Source organism: Pinus tabuliformis, chromosome 5_1 (assembly GCF_031772625.1).
Source record: "Pinus tabuliformis cultivar Carrire ecotype Pingquan chromosome 5_1, CPIR1, whole genome shotgun sequence".
In the NCBI taxonomy this organism is placed as follows: domain Eukaryota; kingdom Viridiplantae; phylum Streptophyta; class Pinopsida; order Pinales; family Pinaceae; genus Pinus; species Pinus tabuliformis.
In genome coordinates, this window is record NC_142305.1 from 952,874,808 (window position 1) to 952,892,182 (window position 17,375).

Here is a 17,375-nt window from a genome sequence, read left to right on the forward strand (position 1 = left end):
AGCATGGTATGAGAGGATCGATAGCTACTTGATGAAGCTGGGATTCACTAGGAGTGAAGCCGATCCTAACCTTTACTTTAAGGTTGAAGATGACAAGCCTCTCATACTAGTGTTGTATGTGGATGACCTATTTCTAACAGGTGCAAACCCTCTCATTCACAAATGTTAGAGGGAGATGGCTTTTGAATTTGAAATGAAGGACCAAGGACTTGAAGTGTGGCAGAAGCCAAGGGAAATTTTCCTATCTCAAGGAAAATATGTGGTAAATATATTGGAAAGATTCGGTATGATGGACTGCAAGCCTGTGACTACCTCGAGGATCTTAACTTTTAGAAGTTATATGGTAGTGATGTCGGACCAGACTTGGGAAATGCCTCTGAGTTTCAAAAACTCATTTGCATTGATGTTCTTGGTGAACCTCCGTCCGAACATATGTTTTGCAGTTAGCATTGTGAGCTCATATTTGGTTGAGCCTCACTGGATTGATGCCAGGAATCTTCTGAGATGTCTTCAGGACACAATCTCTCATGGATTAAGATACACTGCCGGAGATGTGAGACTACTTGGATATACTGATGTTGATTGGGCAGGCAGTGTGGTGGACCGTAAGAGCACTTCCGGGTACTGTTTCACCTTGGGATCCGCTTCGATATCCTGGATGAGCAGGAAGCAGAAGTCGGTGGCTTTGAGCACTGCCGAAGCAGGATATATTGTTGCTAGCATAACCTCATGTGAGGCAGTCTGGTTGTGAAATCTCTTCAGTGAACTGTTTGGATTTACATTGGATACCATTGTGATTCTCTGTAACAACCAGAGGTGGGATTCGATTATTGAGGAATCCCATATTCGTCAATTGCTCCAGCAGATAGACATCATCTGGGATATGGTAAGTCGATGAGCAAGGAAGATCCATCACATTAAGATGATGTACAGGTTGATACACCTTGTCAAAGCCCCGAGGAAAGATCTAATCTGTGATTTTCCCAAACGACTTGGAGTCGGCAAGAAACCCTTGTACAAGGGTCCTGCATGTTGCATACATTGAGCTCTGGGAGCTCTAAGGGCTTGCGGTTCCTACTGGAGCAACATATGACCAGAGGGTGACTCACCCTCCCCTGGTGGTGCACACTGGAACAAGATGATTCGCCCTCTTGTGGGACAAGATGATTCGCTCTCTTGTGGAACAGGATGATTCGCTCTCCTGTGTAGCAGGATGATTAGTTCTCCTGTGAGGCCTGGATTGATGTGTTCTCCATGGCAGCCTGGATTGATGTGTTCTCCACCGCGATTGTAGCAGGATTGATGTGTTCTCCTGTGAGGCCTGGATTGATGTGTTCTCCATGGCAGCCTGGATTGATGTGTTCTCCTGTGAGGCCTGGATTGATGTGTTCTCCATGGCAATTGTAGCAGGATTGATGTGTTCTCCTGTGAGGCCTGGATTGATGTGTTCTCCATGGCAATTGTAGCAGGATTGATTAGTTCTCCTGTCGAGGCATCCTACCCATGCAGTCTGGGACTCATGGGAAGTACCTCTCATCTGATCAATGAGCAGGGAAATGAAGTTAGGGACCATAGTAGTACCGATGGACGCATCGTTGTAACTACCGTACTCCCTACGCTAGGATGACCTCCATTGATCTGGGATCAATGATACTGGTCTGGGACCAGTGGTAGGAGTTGTACCATACTATGACGCTAACTTCGGGTCGGTTGAGACTGGTCTGGGATCAGTGGTACATACTCTGAGACTGACTTTGAGTCAGTGGAGGATGATATTGGTCTGGGACCATTGGAGTTGTACTCACTATGACGCTGACTTTGGGTTGGTTGAGACTGGTCTGGGACCATTGGTACATACTCTGAGACTGACTTTGAGTCAGTATGATACATCCTCGATCATTTCTTCTTCTTCATAATTCGGACAAAAGCAGAGCAGAACAGAACAATGCAAGAGCAGAGCAGAACAGAGCAAAACAGTACAGATCAATGCAGGCAGAACAAGACAAAGCAGAACAGGCAGAATAGAGCAGAGCAGGGCAAGGGTCAGGCTGTACAGGGCAGTGCATTTGATGGATGAATAGTAACGACCGATAGACAGATTGCAGATGAAGTTCTCCATGGTTGAGAGGGAGTGTTAAAATTGGCAACTAGGGCAAAACTTCATGTGGGTCATCTTATTCATGGCTGATAATATTTTTATTAGATTCCTCTCGTCGAAAGGTGTAGGATTGATATAAAGATCATCCAATTCCGATAAGTATTCATGGAGATATGAATTTATTTTGATTATGGAATTATTATCAAGCCGACCTACAACTCATGTAGGCTCAGAAGCCCAACAGTCGCATCTATTCAACCACCAACGTTGTGTATAAATATAAAAGGACTTTTCCTTATTTGGACTCACTCATCTCATCACATCTCTCTCTCTCTACTGTGCAGATATGAGTCTCTTCTCTACTGCGCTGAAATGGGTCTCTCTCTCTCACACATGTGAAGCCGGAAGCTGTTGAATTTGAAGCTGCAACTGCAGAAGTAAAGATTGACTTGCGTAGCCTAGAATATCTCCTCCTTGGAACTGCGTTGTAGGTTCATCTGAACCTCCTCTGAAAGCCGCAACGTTTGGTGGTGGAATGAAGTCAATCCGATGAACGGTTTGCAAGATATCGACTGCCCTAGTTTGAAGCCGGAAACTACTGAAACTGAAGCTGCAACTGCAGAAGTAAAGATTGACTTGCGTGGCCTAGAGGATCTCCTCATCTCAACTACGTTGTAGGTTCATCTGAACCTCCTCTGAAAGCCGCAACTTTTGGTGGTGGAATGAAGTCAATCCGATGAACAGTTTGCAAGATATCGACTGCCCTAGTTTGAAGCCGGAAACTGCTAAAACTGAAGCTGCAACTGCAGAAGTAAAGATTGACTTGCGTGGCCTAGAAGATCTCCTCATCTGAACTGCGCTGTAGGTTCATCTGAACCTCCTTTGGAAGCCGAAACTTTTGGTGGTGGAATGAAGTCAATTCGACGGTCGGTTTGTGAGATATGGTCTGCCCTAGTTTGATAATGAAGCCGCTAATGCTGATGCTACTGATCTAGGGTTTGCTACTGCTGATATGAATCAGATTTATTGTACTATTTCTCTCTGCTGAATTATTGAAGATAAAAGAAGATTTGATCAAAGGGTTTCCCCACACATTGTGGAGTTTGTCCCTGGCTAGCCGCCACATCTTGTGTCTCTTGTCTTGGCTTGTTTTCTGTCGATCGTTTAATGTTCTATCTGCACTTTACTTTATGTACATGTGATTGCTAATCGGTGGAATATAATAAGAAAAAGAAGTAAACTGTTATAAGCATAGAACATACCATAACTTAACAATAGTTTGTAGGGAGTTCCAGGAGCTAGAAAAGTTGTTGGTTGAGGACAATTTCGTTGAGTTTTGCATCCAGCCAATCAGGGGTTACAATAGTACGAATTTATGGGCAAAGGGATTACGCAGAGGCCTCTGGAAGCAAACTTGTGGTGCTTGGGAGAGCAGTCATCCGGGCCAAGGATCATCTGGAGAGCAAGGAGTCAGTCATCATAGGTGAACCCAACTTTCTAGGGGTGTTTTCAGAGGGATTTTTAGACTGTTTCCTGCAAGTCGAATTTGGCAGCAGCAGCTAGGTAGAGGCTCCAAGGAGGCTGAAAATCCAAAGTCAAAACCAGAGAAATTCCATTCTAGGTTTTTTTGGGTTTTGTCCAAGGAGTCTAAGGCTGAAAGGATATAATTTTATGGGCAGGCTTTGGGCACATTCCAGCAGGTCGAAGTTCAGCAGGGAAACAGTTTAATGGGATAGAGCAGTGCAGAGTGGTGCAGCAACTAGGCAGCCTTTAGCTCAGCTATTTCTCACCTGGGTTTTGTCAAGCTTTTCCTTGAGACAAGCTCAGGTGCACCATCCCATTTATATTGTACCTAGCTCTCTGATTTTATTATATGGCTCAACAGTTCCATATTTACAACACTTTCATGGATGTCTAATGCATGTTTTTATTTTTATGTTGTTGCATTATTTATTTGCTTAAATATCACTCATATTCCTACTTAGGAACATTACACAAGGAAGGCCCACGAAGGCATAAGGAGGAGACTCTCATTTGGATCCATTCATTCACCTTGCATATCGAATTTACTTGACTGTTCACTCAGCTGCTTAGCCAAGTCAACTGGCTATTCAACCACGAATCTCTCAATCGAGAGATTCAACCTTACCTTCGGGGGACTTCGAGTGCATATCGTAAGAAGGAAGTTCCACAAGCATTTTCAAAGGATCGAGGGAGTTTCCACAGCACCATCACTCAGCTACACTCAGGAAATGTGTATTTCTGGGCCATTGTGAGAACACGTAGAGGGAGATTGAGCCACATTGGATCAGCCAATTGCCGGAGGAGCCAAGAAATCTGAAGGACAGCATTTAGTGAGAGTTTTGGAGCCAAAGAAGGCAGCAACCCAACAGTTCGAATTCCAAGCCTGAGAGACAGCGCGGAGGGCTAGTTCAGCAATTTCGTGGGTCTTGAGGGCAAGAGATACAACCCGGAAACTGATCCGGGAAGCCAGGAGATTTGTAGGAGGGATCATCTCAACATTTTAGGACACTTTCCAAGAGGTTTTACAGTCATACTCCAACAAGCCGAGTTTTGCAGTTGCAACTCACGTTGGGCTCCTTGGGAGTCGAATTTCAGAAGTCTGAACCAGCCAAATTCCTTCTAGGTTCTTTTGGGTTTAGGCCAAGGAGTCAGGAGCTCAAACATCATAATTTTTTGAGAAAGGGAAGTAGTGATTCCAACCCTTTGAAGTCAACAAAACGAGCAGTTTTTGGGTAGCGCAGTGCAGTTTGGTGCAACAGTTGTGGCAGCCTTCAGTTCAACTATTGCTCACCTAGGTTTGGTCATGCTTATCCATTGAGACAAGATCAGGTGCACCATTCTATTTACTATTGTATTTTTCTCTTGAAGAAGTAATAAAATGGCTCAACAGTTCCTTATTTCCAGCATTTCCATGGGTGCTTAATGTCTGTTTCGTTTTTCTGTTTGCTGAACTGATTGTATGCTTATATATCACTTGTATTCCTACATGGAACATTACAGTGGTATCAGAGCCTAGGTCTTGGCTCAGTTGTGGGGATTTTCTCCTATGAGAGAAGGGGACCAGCAGAACATCACATCACTTAGCAAAGGGCCAGAAAGAGATGTTGGAGGAGATAAAGGTGCAGAACAGAGAGAGAACCACCCCTAGAGGGTTTCTATTTAGGGGAACTTCTGGAGCCTTCCAGCCATTCGATCACCCCTCACCAGCAACACAACACCCATCAGCTAGTGGGCCCGCTCGAGCCACACTGCCCTCTTTTGTACCTGTGGCACAGATCGAACCAACAGGGGCTGAAGACCCCACGCAGATGGGAGAACATTTCAGAGAGAGGCAGTCTATGGGTGCAAACTTCAAAGAAACACTCTCTTTCAGAGATTTCTGCAAGCTCAAATAGAAAGAGAAGAGCAAGGGCTATGGAGAACAGAGCACATAGAGCTATGAGCTGCAGAGGACCATAGGGAGGATGTAATTCCCTACATTCGATGGCACTGCCAAGTGCACTACTAGGGTTTGGGTTGAGAACATGGACACCTACTTCCAGCTCAACCGGATTACAGAACAAGAAGCCATCAAGATGGTCATGCTGCACATGGAGGGGGAACCCCATGACTGGTGGTTTCATGGCTTGGCCACCCTGGGGCATGCCAATGTGGCCTCTTATGAGGATTTCACCAAGAGAGTAGTGGAACGTTTTCACCAAAGGGATCCGAAGGCCCATTTTAGGGAGTTGACCCAACTGCGTCAGACAGGCAACCCAGAGCAGTATATTTCAGAGTTTTTGCAAGTGTCAGTGATGGTTCCTGATCTATCAAAGGCTCGGAGGGCATACACCTTCAATGAGGGCTTACTTGAGCCCCTGCGTGGACTAGTGAAGTCACGTAGACCCTCCACACTACAGGAGTGTAATATTCCTAATTAGCTATGGCTAATTGGAATATTCAATTTTGCTCAATTTTGCCTTCTATAGTTATTTGTAAATAAAAAGGTGAGGAAAAGGGGACATAACTCACTTTTAGAATAAAAGTCACTTCCTAGTAGCACAACGTTGTGACTTAAAGGGGAGCCAAGGGGGCCAGAGGACCACGCAGAGATGGGACCCACGCAGACACTTGGAGGGACTGCGCAAATGGGAAAAGGAACACGTGGCAAGAGGAGATTATGTTGGAGGAAGTGAGCATTGGGATTGAGAGAGGCCAATGCTATAAAGGAGAGAGAAGCCTCCTCATTTTGGCATTCGATTATGTGCATTTGAGCTAGTCACTTTGACTTAGAGCACGTTGGCTTTTTAGCTGGTCTGCAGCACTGTTTAGTGCATTGAGTGTCTCCGTTCGGAGATCTCACCCTTAGCCCCGGGGGACTTCGAGTGCCTGCTCAGGCAAGGTATTTTCAGCAGTCTTTTGCAGTAGTTTCATCAGCATTTTGGCAGGAGGATTGAGCATCTTGGATGATTGCGCAGTCTTGAGAGGGATGACGCAATTCTTTCTGGCAGGAGTTCTGGATTGAGGATTTGAGCTGGGAGATTGAGCAAGAGATCAGCTCTTGCATATTGGAGGAGTTTGGCAGAGTTCCAAGCAGTAATTTGGAGGATTCTACTCAGTAGCAGCGTAGAGCCTTGAGGGATTGCGTGATTCCCCAAGGGGGCGATTTTCGGGGTCGGCCATTTCAGGAGAGCTTTCTGGGTTTTTCTGGGTTTTCTGAGTAGAGGCTGATTCCAGAGTTTTAGCATTTTTTGAGGAGGGGAACAGCCCCAAATCTTCATCTGATTTCCAGCAGTAGCAGCAACACGACAATTCTCCAGCAACATCCAAACAGTTCAGAGAAAGGCCATTCCTTTGCTATTCTGAGTGTATTTCTTCACTTGCCTTGTGCAAGTCGAGGTGCCATCTTTCTGATCACCTCCTGTACTCATTCCATTACTCAGTATAATAAAATGGCTTAGCATTTCTCTCTGCATTTCTCGAGTATCTGCTTATATTTCATGTTTACATTATTATATGTTGCACCACTGTTATTTTTATCATTTTGAGCTTCCTGGTTATCATATCATTTGTGCGTATTTGGTTGGAGTTACTGGGGGTTTTGGGGAATATCTCTAAAACAGGATACTACAAGGAGGCAATTTTGTGCACTAGGGATCTACAGGGGCCATCCCCAAGACTAGAGCGCCTTCTCCTGCACGGACCCCTTTTCCACAGAAGGGGCATGACACTAGACCTCCACCTCAAAGAACCACCCAGGGTCGGGGGCAGCTGGATGATGAGACATGAAAGGACCTTAGGAGGAGGAAGTTGTGCTTCACTTGCCGGGAGCCCTGGGCACCAGGCCATCAGTGCACTGCTGGGAAAGCACATTATATTGAGGTCTTTTCAGATAGTGACCAGGAGGATGAGGTGGACTAGGAGTGTGATATGGGAGACGTGAGAGTCCAACAGATAGGGAACCATCACCACCACCTCCACAGGGAGGGGTATCCTTTGCCCCATCTGGGGGAGTCCTTGCTTCTTTATGCAGGGTTCCCAAATTTTTGACATTGAGGATCAGAGGCACCATACAAGGACAGGGGTGTCAATCCTAGTTGACAGTGGAGCTACCCACAACTTCATAGATGCCCAATTGGTTCAGAGGAGGGGCCTCACCATGACTGAGCTTGAGGGCTTTTCCGTCCTAGTACCAGGTGATCGTACCATGGAGTGCACTCGGTATGTGCCTGCTTTGAGAGTAGTTATGGGGAACTACTCGATGACATACCACTTCTTTGTGATCGATGTGCTAGACACCAACGTGGTGATTGGTGTCCAGTGGTTGTACTCCCTTAGGTGAGTCACTACTGAATGGAAGAAACTGGAGGTGGTGTTCACCGGGCCAGATGGAAAATTAGTAATTCTCAGAGGCATGCATTCCTATCCACCCCAGACAGTCTCAGCTCACAGGATGGAGGCAGATCTACGACATGAGGACATCGCATGGGCAGTGAAGTTTAGGATTTCGAAGGTTGGGGGACAAGTCCAGCCACCACCACCAAACATACAGGCCTTGTTGGACAAATACGCAGTGGTGTTTGGGGATATTCCACCAGGGAAACCGCCAGACAGGGGATTCGAGCACACTATTGAGTTGGAGTCGGGTGTGCAGGCAGTGATCACTACCCCTTATAGGCATCCTAAGGCCTATAAGGATGAGATTGAGAGGGCCATTCAGGAGTTGTTGGCATTGGGCCATATCAGGCCAAGCTCCAGTCCCTTCGCTTCTTCAATAGTACTGGTGAAGAAGAAAGATGGGACCTTACGCATGTGCATTGACTACCAGGCCCTCAACCGGAAGACACTGAAGAATAGGTACCCCATCCCCCGCATAGATGAGTTGATGGATGAGCTTAGAGGAGCCAAGTACTTCTCTAAGATAGATTTACGTTCGGGGCACCACCAGATCAAGGTGAGGGATCAGGACATCCCCAAGACAGCTTTCCAGTGCCATTATGGGCACCTCGAGTTTTTGGTCATGCCATTTGGGCTGACCAACGCTCTGGCTACCTTCCATTTGTGCATGAACCATGTCTTCCGGGGCAGTTGAGGAGCTTTGTGCTGGTTTTCCTCGACGATATCTTGATTTACAACAAGACTTGGGAGGAGCATCTCCAGCACTTGGAGGAGGTGCTGCATATTCTAGAGGAGCAGCAGTTTTATGCCAAACTATCCAAGTGCGAGTTTGGCTTGACAGAGATGCTCTACTTAGGGCATATCATCGGTGCTGATGTGGTGAAGGTCCATGAGGAGAAGATAAGGGCTATCCGTGACTGGCCAATGCCCCGAGATGTGACAGCGCTGAGGGATTTCTTGGGTATTTGCACCTACTATAGGAAGTTTGTCAAGGGGTTTTCATAGCACCTTTGACTGATTAAACCGGGAGAGGGGCTTTCGCATGGACTGATGGAGCACAGGCAGCCTTTGATTGCCTCAAGGAGGTGATGCGCAGTTGCCTGGTCTTAGCACTTCCAAATTTTTCCCAACCCTTTACCGTGGAGTGTGAGGCATCTGGGGAGGGAGTTGGAGCAGTTCTATCACAAGATGGGCACCCCATCGCTTTCGAGAGTCGAAATCTCCTACCAAATGAGCGCTCTTATTCCATGTATGACAAAGAGATGTTGGCCATCATGCATGCATTGGCCAAATTTCGACAGTATTTGGTAGGCAACAGGTTTCGGGTGAAGACTGATCACAACAGTCTTCGTCACTTCATGGGGCAACAGGGCCTCAACGACAGGCAGCAGAGATGGGTCAGCAAGGTGCAAGCCTATGACTTCGATATAGAGTATGTGCGGGGAAAGCACAATGTGGTGGTCGATGCTCTATCACGGAGACCCGCTGGTCTATCACTCATGAGCATCTACCATGATTGGAAGGCCCAGCTACTGGTGGAGTACTCCAAGGACAGGAGGGCATGCGAGATCTTGGAGGGTACCCACGCAGATGAGTGCTACAGAGTGATGGATGAGGTCATCTATTACAAGGGGCACATTTTCTGGTGCCCAACTCGCAGTCGAGGGAGAGAGTGCTCCAGGCAGCACATGACTCGCCATTGTCAGGGCACCAGGGGTTCCAAAAAACATATATGGCATTCAGGGAGAGATTCACATGGAAGGGCCTCAAGGGGGACGTGTTGAAGCACGTACAGGAGTGTGAGGCATGTCAGTGGAACAAGGGGAAGTTGTTTCAGCCTGTAGGATTGCTATAGCCGCTTCCCATCCCCAAGGGGAAATGAGAAAGCATATCTATAGATTTCATCATGGGGCTCCTCACAGTGCGGGGCAAGGACTGCATCTATGTAGTGGTCGACCAGTTGACCAAGTATGCCCACTTTTTCGCCATCCCCGCCAGGTATATGGCTGCACAGGTTGCAAAGTTGTTCTTTAGAGAGATCTTCTGGTTACAAGGGCTTCCTAAAAACATTGTGAGTGACAGGGACAACAGGTTCATGAGAGGTTATTGACAAGAACTTTCAAGTTGGTTGGTACCGAGCTCACTCCTAGAACGAGCTACCACCCCCAGACAGATTCCCAGACAAAGCGAGTTAATCAGTGTTTGGAGGGGTATTTGTGAAATACGTGACAAGACAGCAAAGGGCTTGGATTCAGTGGCTGCATTTGGGCGAGTACTGCTACAACACCACCCACCACATGTCCATTGTTATGACTCCTTTCCGTGCCTTGTGTTGATTTTTGGTAGCATCAGATGTGCTCTAGCCATGAAATTTGGTGGAGAGGCTAAGGCTAAAGAGATCTCCAAGCCCCAGAAATCGTTTGGAGAAATTGCACCCGGATATAGAGATATTAAAATAATTAATATTTTTAATGTATTAATATAAAATGGGTGAGAAATTTCTAAATGACGAGGATCAAGCCAGTTCTAATCTTAGTCATTGATTATGGACTTAATCTTGGCCATTGAATCGTCAATAGGAAAAGTATAAGAGGAGGCTTGAGGGTCAATTGGAGATACACCAAGAGAGATCAAGAATTCGATTTTCTGGGGCGAGATTTGTTGAGGAAATCGAGTTAGTGATCAGTTGCAGCGAGGGGCAGTTCAGCAAGGGATTTTCATCCAAGGCTGAAGAATACATAGCAAAGAGTCAATGAAATGTCGGGAGAGATAGTGCAAGCCCAAGAAGGGTTGACGCAGAGGACACAGAGGGTTGTAGAGGCCGACGCAGAGGACGCAGAGGGCTTCAGAGGCAGTGCTGGGAAGATTGTAATGTCCCAAATGAGAAAATTTTGGAACAAAGTCTTCACATAAAATTTATCATACATTCAATAGAAGATTGCCATGTAAAAATAAACAAAAGAAAGCACTGCAATCTCATAATACAATGAACAAGAAATCTTCAGCTTTATCATATTAGAAGAATTGGGGTTTACATGCAAATACAACCCATATAGCTGAGATCAATGGCCTCAAACAGATCTACAATAATGCCGCTATCAGCCTCCAAAACAAACTGAAAAACTAATACACTGCAACCTGTGAACCCTGAATGGATTCACCAAAGGAAGATGGGTTCTCGCCCAATCTCTCTAAATCACCCGAGGGATTTCGTCCTGGGGCTACCAATGGAGTAGAGAACCGGGTTCTCAACCTCTCATACAAGAAAAAATACTCAATCCAAGATGTCCTCCAATGGTCTTCTCCTCCTCTTTTATAGATTTGATGGACTCCTCTAGAACCTTCAATTTTATTATTTTAATCATGGAGCACTTTTCCCTCTTTTATTTCAATTAAAATATTCTTTTAATGTGGGAAAAGGGTAAATTGGCCACCATCTCTCCTCAAGCCACTGAAACTCATATCTAACCATCCCATCTTGTAGATCTTCTCGTTCCGGCTCCAACGAGCTATTACTCTGAGGTGTTCCACCAATTAATCTCCTCGGAATGCCACCTCGAGCATAATTATTTAAGTTATGCCCAATAATAATGTTGATTTGTGAAAGTTGTCAGAATGCGACGGAACAGAAGGCAAATTGTGCGGATGATGGAATATGCCAAGCGAATGCCATCAAATTCCATAAAAACTCTGCAAAACTCCATTGGAACCCCTGATGCCATAAACCTGCTCCACTGACCTGGCCATCTCCTGCCTTGGAAATCCACCCTGGTTGCACTATGAAGGATAAAAATGGGGACATGACAGTCCTCCCACCCCAAGATTGCTTGCCCTCAAGCAATCCAAATATGTGGACCAATCTGGTGGTCCAACGCAACTGAGACCCAATGCCAGGATCCCATACGAACCACTGGGTGACGCTCTGCTCCTGTGTCAACCCACCATGAATGAACTCCTCGATGCCCAGATCCCAGATCAATCTCCGAAAACCTATCATCAACAAATCCTCCTGGATCCCAGTGCCACCAAGAAGGAGCATCAAGGCTCCACGACTCCTGTTATGCTATAACTTCGGCTATGAATGTTGCTCCACCTACCGCGTACCAACTCATCACCTCTCTCCAATCCAACCCTTGGCATAGCCCAAGGTCAATCTCATCATGTTGAAGTCGTGCTAAAATACTAATGAGTGGCCAGCCTACATCCTGCTACCAACTGACGCATGCAATACCCCTCACCTTGGAGGGCACCTGCAATACAATGCTCCTGACTAAAAATGACACTCCATCAAAAGGATACCAACTCATGATCTCCCACCAATCTAAGTCATGGACTCCTGTGTAAGGAACAAGTCTACTATGCTGATGTTGGTCCATGCTCAACTCATGCTGCCCTATCTGGTTGGTCAGCAATATCCATCGAGAAAGGTCTGCCTCTCTCCCTGTAATGGGTACAAGTAGCCAAGTTGTGCCGCAAGCCCTGTCTATGTACTCCTGGAGAGGGTTGCTGCCCGAACATGTTGCAGTTTGGCTAGCTGCCACTGCACCTGTTTGCATCTCATCAATGGGTGGACCCAAAGATGGATGCAATGCCATCTCCCTTGCCTGATAGGAAACTCCACGCTCCTCCAATCCACCAATCTCCTACCAAATTATCATGTCATACTCCAACATCTCCTAAGGACAAGTGTCAACAAACATCGTCACCCTGCCAGCTACCTGCACATCTGTCTGCTCCTCATCAATCACTGACCCCAAGAGTGGCTGCTCATCCTCCATCATCACAGGTTCAATATGAACCTCCAACTGGCTCTCCCAAAAAGGCTCATCATGCATATTGGGCGCCTCATCCTCCTCAGCCGACTCACGCTCCCTCATATGCTGCTCATGCTGACTCATCACTGGTGACACGTTACCTTGAATGTCTCTCCTAGGACCCACAGACTGCTCATCATATGAATCTGGCCTGATGTCAATGACTCGACATGACTCATGCTCCTCTATGTGCTCTCTATGCTGAGTCATCCGTCACTCATTTGCTCTCTGATCTCTTTCCCAAATGGGAACCATCGGCTGTTCCACATACTCCTCTACCACACATGGATGCATATCTGGGCTACTGTCATCAACTCCACATGACTGCTCATGCTCCTCTAAGGTATCATCATATGAACCCATGGACTCGTCCAGCAAAGAGTCCTCATCCTAACAGACATAACGAATATCTCCTTGCTCTACCGTTGTCATCTCCTCAGTGTCACTCAAGCATGAGTGGTCAGGTCCCTAAGGTCCTTTGCAGATGAAGCAAAGTCCCTTCCTCCTCATCTCATTCTTGCTGCATGAGACCCCAAACCTGCGCTGCTCCTCCCTGGTCAACTGTCTCCTGAACAACCCAATTTTCTGCTCAACCACCCTCTCGACTAGATCATAAGCAACAGGTGAGACCAACTGCCCTCTCTTCCAAATAGACAGCAATCGGGACTGCATCTCCGACAAATGGCATCACGACCTCTCATACATGAGAACAAGATGGACTGCATGTGTACTATGACTTTGTTGGGATGATGTTTCCTAATGCTGAAAAAGCAGTGGAACATTTGTAGGATCAAACTGTCATACTCCAAATCAAACAGGATCTCATAAGTCCTCGTCATGGCCATGCCTCCTAGAACATCAAGCTTCATCCCAAAGGTAGAGCATGTACTATTGTCCAAGTCTCGGAAAGTTTCTATTATCAGTCTGAAAACTCTCCTCATAACATCATCATTGTAAGGAGCTATAGGGGCGGTTAGTCTCATGATGTTACTGAGACAAGAAGCAATTGGAATTCTAACCCCATCACAAGGTTCCTCCAAGAACTTATGTTGTATGAGAGCAAGCATAGATGGTTTTAGAGCCCAAATAAGTTTCTTCGCTTCTAACTAGCTCACTTTGGAAAGGAGGGCATCTAGTTCATCAAGTTTGAAGAGAACTTTCCATGTGACCCTCATGTGCTTCAAATCTGTCCCAAGAGCATAAATTTTGTGTCCTATTTCCTGCCCCTTCTGCACATCCTTGGGTTATTCTTTCTGAAGAATGGCATAGACCCCCTTTGAGAAGGGTCTGGTGTTTGTTGCTACTAGTTTATTAAGGGAGTTTATGAAGGTTTGATCCATGTTTCAGCTGAAGAATGACAAGTGGATCCACTGACTCATACATGACAGCATCAGTGTCCTCACTAAAATGACTTAGCAACACTATATCAAAAAGGCATAAAGTGGCTGCACACATACATGAGTTGACCGACAAACTTTTCAACTCAACATTTACAATGCCATGCAATGATAATGGCAGCTCATGACCCTAATAACTCAAAAGTACTTGACTCAATCAAGACTTTGACTTAATTTAGGAATGACTTTGATATCAATACATAGAGGCTGAGAACATTTGGCGGTATATATGGAAACCCCAATTTCTAATAAAAACAACTCAGAAATATGGCAAAGTACTAAACTAGAGGTTATTTTTCTCAAGAGTTTCGTCAAACTGTTCACGTGCACTGTTGTAGGTGTCTTAGACTCAAGTATACATTTAGAGAGTGGACATTAACTCATAAGAGGACTTCAAAACCACAATTAGGTGTATGAGCTAATTTTACGGATACTAGCCACCATTTCTCACTGACTTCAGAAATTACATAACAGACTTTTAGGAATATATAGTCATTTCATGAGAATAAAAGATAATGGACATAAAAACCTGATAAAAGAGTGTTCAAGAAGATTTGTTCCAGCATTAGATTTGCTTCAACAATTGTTCCGGGTATTCTATGCTCCACGCAGCTCAGATATTAATGCCTCAAGGACTGATATCTCCAAGTGGATGTCTACTGCTGTAGGAATAATTATACACTTGCCTTCTGCCAGCAATTTAGACCATCAACTACAATAGATATTCAATTGTTCCCACGCATTCTTAATTCAACGCATAGCATTTATTTCAGGTTACTCTAGCCAATTGCACCAAACTATTTTCCGACGTGTTTGTCTATGCATACCAATTCCCTGTAATTGCATTGCCCAAAATTCAATTCTCTGTACACGGCCTTCCAAAGGGGAAATGTCGACTCCAATTCTCGGTACACGGCCTTCCAGATGCAGACTCTAGAAATTTCATATATTCATCGACACATGCAAGTGGGATTAAAACCCGTAGTATGTACGTGAGAGTACACGCTTTGCTCACTGCCCTCCAACCAATGATAAGAGATTCACTGCATGCTCCTGTAGTGGCTTGTCGAGAGGAAGATACTCTGCTATCCCAACACCCAACTCGTCCAGCTCCAAAGAAGGTTACTACACTCTAATATGGCAGAGCCGCGGGTCCCTCCACACCCAAAATGTGTCTACCAGCAGTATAGACAACCGACAACCTAAAGTTAGCTCTCGGTCTTCATCAAACTTGCTTTCTGAAAGTTTTATTTTATTTACTCGGTCCTCCCTTAATACAACAATCTGTCCACACGACTTCACTACTAGAATTGGCTTGGCCCATCACTGTATGAACTCATTCTACACACCTTCAAACTGAAACACTCTGCCTATTAAATTCGCTTGAAATCTCCGCTTTCCTGTAGGTGAATTACGAGGAAATTGTGGAGATATGAATCTTGGAACACTCATCTGCTGCAATTATGCACTACCGCCGCTGGATTGTGTCAATTCCAATCCTAGGCTAAGACTGATGTGCGAATTTGGAGTGACGTGGAGATAAAACTTGTGATCCCTCTATATACCAATCGTGCAGTGACTTAGGTCGGCCCATCTACAAATCATATGAATCGCTCAACACCACTTGAAGAAACAATGTTGACCCACAACTCATGGATTTCTTGCTCTTGACCTGCGCATTATTTCTAGATTCAATACCACTCCACTTCTTGCAAATAATTTTCCTTTTGTTCCTTCAAAGTAATTTAAGCTTGGCTCTCGAAATTAATACAGACGTCTAAACTTCTAAGACGGAGACTCAGCTGATTAGTCAGCTCTGCATCTCGACTTCCATTTGGCTCGGCGGTTTGGTGGCTCAGGTTGATCGTGGTCTTTGAGAGACGGTCCCGTTCCACAAAAGAATTTGCCACCAAGCCCTCTTTACATTACAATAATCCGCCCACTTAAATTTAATTTGGTCATTGTCACAATATAGTTTCATGGCCTCATTTTAAAATATAGTCCCTTTTAAGAAAATAAGGCACCTTCACATATATAAAAAGAATCGGCTAGATATTATATGGTTACCCCTTTGAAATAATTGGCCAACCAATATATGAAAGCCGACCTCTTTATAAACTTTATTTCTCGCAAAAATAAATTGGTTTGCTATAAACCCTCACTCCACAAAGTCAATGATTAACCTTTGAAAACAATTTTCTTTGAGGAGTTTCGTTGAACACTTGATATGCAACCCTGATCTTTTGCAATAAACCCTCAGGCTAAGCCAAGACCAAGGCTCTGATACCACTGTAATGTCTCAAATGAGAAAATTTTGGAACAAGCTCTTCACATAAAATTTATCATACATTTAACAGAAGATTGCCATGTAAAAATAAACAAAACAGAGCACTGCAATCTCATAACACAATGAACAGGAAATCTTCAACTTTATTATATTAGAAGAACTAGGGTTTACATGCAAATACAACCCATATAGCTGAGATCAATGGCCTCGGACAAATCTACAATAATGCCGCTATCGGCCTCCAAAACAAACTGAAAAACCAATACATTGCAACCTGTGAACCCTAAATGGATTCACCAAGGGAAGATGGGTGCTCGCCCAATCTCTCTAAATCACCCGAGGGTTTTCATCCAAGGGCTACCAATGGAGTAAAGAACTGGGTTCTCAATCTCTCATACAAGAAACAATACTCAATCCAAGATGTCTTCCAATGGTCTCCTCCTCCTCTTTTATAGATTTGATGGACTCCTCTAGAACCTTCTATTTTATTATTATTTTAGTCATGGAGCAATTTTCCCTCTTATATTTCAATTAAAATACTTCTTTTAATGCAGGAAAAGGGTAAATTGGCCACCATGTCTCCTCAGGCAACTGAAACTCATATCTAACCATCCCATCCTGTAGATCTTCCTGTTCCAGTTCCAATGAGCTATTATGCGGAGGTGTTCCACCAATTAATCTCCTCAGAATGCCACCTTGAGCATAATTATTTAAGTTATGCCCAATAATAATGTTGATTTTTGAAAGTTGTCGGAATGTGACGAAACGAAAGGCAAACTGTGCGGATGATGGAATATGCTAAGCGAATGCCATCAAATCCCATAAAAACTCTGCAAAACTCCATCGGAACCCTTGATGCCATAAACTTGCTCCACTGA

At 44.9% G+C, this 17,375-nt stretch overlaps 1 protein-coding gene across 7 annotated transcripts in view; it reads right to left on the bottom strand.

Annotated features, from left to right (window-relative positions):
- LOC149167927 (uncharacterized) overlaps positions 1-17,375 on the bottom strand; it is a 451,255-nt gene that overhangs the window by 210,527 nt on the left and 223,353 nt on the right. The window lies entirely within an intron of this gene.